Source organism: Bufo bufo, chromosome 8 (genome assembly GCF_905171765.1).
Source record: "Bufo bufo chromosome 8, aBufBuf1.1, whole genome shotgun sequence".
NCBI lineage: Eukaryota > Metazoa > Chordata > Amphibia > Anura > Bufonidae > Bufo > Bufo bufo.
Window position 1 is genome coordinate 126,079,064 of NC_053396.1, and position 6,000 is coordinate 126,085,063.

The window sequence follows — 6,000 nt, forward strand, 5'->3', positions numbered from 1 at the left end:
ACTGTGAGCAATAGGACCTTTGATGACGTCACTACGCTCATCACATAATCCATCACCATGGTGATGGATCATGTGATGGACCATGTGATGAACGCAGTGACGTCATCAAAGGTCCTATTGCTCACAGTTAAAGACAGAAGAGATGCCGGCTGCGCGAACAAGTGGATTAAGGTGAGTTAAATTATTATTATTTTTTTTTTTTTAACCCCTCCAGCCCTATTGTACTATGCATTCTGTATTCAGAATGCTATTATTTTCCCTTATAACCATGTTATAAGGGGGAATAATACAATCTACACTACAACTAACCCAAACCTGAACTTCTGTAAAGAAGTTCGGGTCTGGGTACCACAGTCGGTTTTTTATCACGCGCGTGCAAAACACATTGCACCTGCGCGATAAAACTGTACATCGGAACGCAATCGCAGTCAAAACTGACTGCAATTGCGTTCCTACTGGCGCGGGTTTGCCACAATGCACCGGGACACATCCGGACCTAGATCCGTCAAAACGTATGCAAACTGATGGCATTTGTCAGACGGATCAGGATCCTGATCTGTATGACAAATGCATTGAAATGCCGGATCCGTCTCTCCAGTGTCATCCGGAAAAACGGATCCGGCATTTTTTTTCTTCACATTTTTCGCAGTCTGAGCATGCGCAGACCGCAATGCCAGATCCATTTTGCACTCGGCATTAATGCATTTTAATGGGAAAAAATGCTGGATCCGGCATTTCAGGAAGTGTTCCGGAATTAGTGTAAAAGTACCCTAACACATATGAGAATGAATATCTAATGCATTTTTAACCTTTAATCCATCATCCTCTGATTCCATTATCCTTGAAAGTGTTTTTTTGGCATAAATAAAAGAAGCTGACAAGTGTCCAATAATCAGTTATCTAAAAGAAGCTATGGAGTACTTAAATATGTCGCTAAGACTCCATGATTTTATTACTAGCTAGTCCTAATCAGAAAACATATGTTTTAATTGATCACCTAAGGACCTCTATTTTCTTAGCAAAAGTTATCAGTATTTAAGTTAACTCTTTAGTTAAGCTTTAACCCCTTAGGGACCCATGATGTACCGGTACGGCATGGTTCCCGAGTCCTTAAGGACCCATGACGTACCGGTACGTCATGTATAGTTCCGATCACTGCCGCCCGGCGGGCGGTAATCGGAACCCGGTGCCTGCTCAAATCATTGAGCAGGCACCTTGGCTAAATGCGCAGGGGGGTCCCATGCCCCCCCCCCCCCCGTGTCGGCGATCACCGCAAACCGCAGGTCAATTCAGACCTGCGGTTTGCGGCTTTTACCTGGTGCGGCGGCGGTGGTGCCATCAGGTCCCCATGGGGCTGTAGGGGGGACCCGATGGCATCGAAGGCAGCGCGATGCCTTCCTGAGGCATTGCCGCTGCCTACCTGTGACGTGCCTGTGAGATCCAGCCCCCTGGATCTCACATGCCGGAAGCTGTATGAGTAATACACACAGTATTACTCATACAGCCAATGCATTCCAATACAGAAGTATTGGAATGCATAGTAAAGGATTAGATCCCCAAAAGTTCAAGTCCCAAAGTGGGACAAAAAATAAAGTGAAAAAATAAAGTTTTCCCCCCAAAATTTTTTAAGTTTTAAGTAAAAATAAACAAAAACTTCATTTTCCCCAAATAAAGTTAAAAAAATTGGTAAAGTATACATATTAGGTATCGCCGCGTCCGTATCGACCGGCTCTATAAACATATCACATGACCTAACCCCTCAGATCAACACCATAAAAAATAAAAACTGTGCTAAATAAACAATTTTTTTGTCACCTTACATCACAAAAAGTACAACAGCAAGCGATCAAAAAGGCGTTTGCCCACCAAAATAGTACCAATCTAACCGTCACCTCATTCCGCAAAAATTGAGCCCCTACCTGAGACAATCAAACAAAAAATAAAAAAACTATGGCTCAGAATATGGTGATACTAAAACATCATTTTTTTTGTTATTGTGTAAAACTTACATAAATAAAAAAAAAATTATATATATTTGGTATCGCCACGTTCGTATCGACTGGCTCTATAAAAATATCACATGACCTAACCCCTCAGATGAACATAAAAAAATAAAAAATACAAAATAAACCATTTTTTGTCACCTTACATCACAAAAAGTGTAATAGCAAGCGATCAAAAAGTCACACGCACCCCAAAATAGTGCCAATAAAACCGTCATCTAATCCCGCAAAAATCATACCCTACCCAAGGTAATCGCCAAAAAACTGAAAAAATTATGGCTCTCAGATTATGGAAACACTAAAACATGATTTTTTTTGCTTCAAAAATGAAATCATTGTGTGAAACTTACATAAATAAAAAAAAGTATACATATTAGGTATCGCCGCATCCGTGACAACCTGCTCTATAAAAATACCACATGATCCAACCTGTCAGATGAATGTTGTAAATAGCAAAAAATAAAAACGGTGCCAAAACAGCTATTTCTTGTTATCTTGTCTCACAAAAAGTGTAATATAGAGCAACCAAAAATCATATGTACCCTAAACTAGTACCAATAATACTGCCACCCTATCCTGTAGTTTCTAAAATGTGGCCACTTTTTTTGAGTTTCTTCTCTAGGGGTGCATCAGGGGGTCTTCAAATGGGACATGGTGTCAAAAAAAACAGTCCAGCAAAATCTGCCTTCCAAAAACCCTATGCATTCCTTTCCTTCTGCGCCCTGCCGTGTGCCTGTACAGCTGTTTACGGCCACATATGGGGTGTTTCTGTAAACTACAGAATCAGGGCCATAAATATTGAGTTTTGTTTGGCTGTTAACCCTTGCTTTGTTACTGGTAAAAATGGATTAAAATGGAAGATTTGCCAAAAATTAGAAATTCTGAAATTTCATCTCCATTTGCCAATAACTCTTGTGGAACAACTAAAGGGTTAACGACGTTTGTAAAATCTGTTTTGAATACCTTGAGGGGTGTAGATTCTTAGATGGGGTCACTTTTATGGAGTTTCTATTCTAGGGGTGCATCAGGGGGGCTTCAAATGGGACATGGTGTCAAAAAAACCAGTCCATTAAAATCTGCCTTCCAAAAACCGTATGGCATTCCTTTCCTTCTGCGCCCTGCTGTCACGGAACCATGAACCAGACGTACAACAAGAGATAAGTGAAAATAAGAAGGCTTTATTGAAAATAAAGCTGTAAAGCAAAAGTCCAAACGGATGGTGAAACCAAGCAGAGTCTTTGCGAAGCCAGAGGTCAGGAACCAGAAGGGTAGTCAGACGAAGCCAGGATCAGGAACCAGCAGGGTAGTCAGACGAAGCCAGGATCAGGAACCAGCAGGGTAGTCAGACGAAGCCAGGATCAGGAACCAGCAGGGTAGTCAGACGAAGCCAGGATCAGGAACCAGAAGCAGCAGCAGTCTTAGAAGCATGTGAACACAGGAGGACCAAGCAAGGAACTGAAGCCACAGACCTCCTATATATATGAGCTAGGCATCCAGCTCCTCCCAGGGGAAGGAGGAGCCGCAGGGTGGAAGGCTACAAGAAACCCAGGACCCAAGATGGCCGCCAGCACATGTCAAACGAAGGAGAGCAGCAAGCAGGTAAGACCATGACAGTACCTCCCCCTCAAGGGCCCCTCCTCCGCGGAGCACAAAACGGTTTCTGAGGGAAGCGTGCGTGGAAGGCTCGGAGCAAGGCAGGAGCATGGACATCTGCGGAGGGAACCCAGGAACGCTCCTCTGGACCATAACCACGCCAATGGACCAAAAACTGCAACCGACCGCGGACCAGGCGTGAGTCCAGGATATTGCTCACCTCATATTCCTCACGATTGCCCACTTGGACCGGACGAGGCCGAGGAACCGAGGAAGTGAAACGATTACACACCAGTGGCTTCAACAGGGAGACATGAAACACGTTGGAGATCCGCATGCCAGGAGGAAGCGCAAGGGCATAGGCTACTGGGTTTACCCTGCGAAGCACTCGGAAGGGACCAACAAAGCGAGGCGCCAGCTTGGGAGTGGGCACTCGAAGGTTGAGGTTGCGGGTGGACAACCATACACGGTCTCCGACCTGGTAGGAAGGAGCAGGCGCTCGTCTGCGATCAGCCTGGAATCTCTGGCGCTGCGCAGAGACCTCAAGGGACTTCTGGATCTGTACCCAAGAAGCACGTAGGACGGAAAGGTGATCCTCCACAGCCGGAATATCCTGGGGAGAGAATACCTCCGGTAACACGGCAGGTTGGAACCCATAATTGGCCATGAAGGGAGACGTCCCAGAGGAAGAGTTCACCGCCGTGTTCCTGGCAAACTCAGCCCAAGGCAGGAGGTCAACCCAATTGTCTTGGTGATCGGAGACATAGCAACGAAGGAATTGCTCCAAGGCCTGATTGGATCGTTCTGCGGCCCCATTGGACTGAGGGTGGTAGGCCGAGGAGAAGGAGAGATGAATCCCCAATTGGGAGCAAAAGGCGCGCCAGAACCTGGACACAAACTGACTCCCCCGATCCGACACAATCTCCTTAGGCAAACCGTGCAACCGGAAGACCTCCCTGGCAAAAATCGTGGCCAACTCTTGTGCAGAGGGTAACTTCTTGAGAGGAACACAGTGGCACATTTTGGAAAACCGATCCACAATCATGAGAATGACCGTATGGCCTCGGGATGCAGGGAGGTCCACAATAAAATCCATCCCCAGGTGTGACCATGGGCGCTCCCCGGTGGCTATGGGTTGCAGAAGGCCCAACGGAAGGTGCCGAGGGGACTTACTCTGGGCACAAACGGAGCATGCCGCTACATATGCGGCGATGTCGGAACGTAGGGAAGGCCACCAGAACAGACGTGAAACAGCCCAGGACAGCTGATTCTTTCCAGGATGCCCCGCGGTCTTGGAGTTATGGTAGGTTCGCAACAACCGAGTGCGCAACTCCTCAGGCACAAAACATCTGCCGTTGGGTCTCCCAGAGGGAGCACCAGATTGAGCCGCCAAAATCTGCTCACCCAGGGGAGAGGTCAGGCTGGTGCGAATGGCGGCCAGGATCTGATTCGGAGGTATGACCGAAGTCGGAATCGACTCCTCCCTGGACAGCTCGGAGTACTGCCGTGATAAGGCATCCGCCCTGATGTTCTTGGAACCGGGTAGGTAGGAGACCACGTAATTAAAACGTGACAAGAACAGAGCCCATCTGGCCTGACGTGGTGTCAATCTCTTGGCCTCAAAAAGGTAGGTCAGATTCTTGTGGTCCGTCAGGATGAGAACCGGAACCACCGAACCCTCGAGCAAGTGCCTCCATTCTTTAAGGGCCTGCACGATGGCCAATAACTCCCTGTCACCAATCTGATAGTTGCACTCCGCGGAAGACAGTTTCCGGGAGTAAAACCCACAAGGAAGCAGAGGACCCTCTGGTGTTCTACGCTGAGACAGAAGGGCGCCTACTCCCGTCTCAGACGCGTCCACCTCGAGGACAAAGGGCAACCCAGGGTTGGGATGCGACAGAATCGGAGCCGACACAAAGGCGGACTTTAGGGCCTCAAAAGCTCGGATGGCCTCGAGCGGCCAGACCTGGGAATTACTGCCCTTCCTGGTCAGATCCGTGAGAGGCTTGGCCAGCATGGAAAAGTCCCTGATGAACTTCCGATAATAATTGGCGAAGCCCAAAAAGCGCTGCAGGGAACGAAGACCACTGGGCTGGGGCCACTGTAAGACAGCCGAAACCCTCTCAGGATCCATGGAGAACCCCTCAGCGGAAATGATGTAACCTAAGAAGGTTACCTGGGATCGGTGAAATTCGCATTTCTCAAGCTTACCGAACAGCTTGTTCTCTCGTAACCGTTGCAACACTCGTCTGACATCCAGAATGTGGGCCTCCATGGATTCAGAATATACCAAGATGTCATCCAAATAGACTACCACACACTGCTGCAACAGGTCACGGAAAACATCGTTGATGAATTCCTGAAAGACTGCGGGCGCATTGCACAACCCAAAGGGCATAACCAA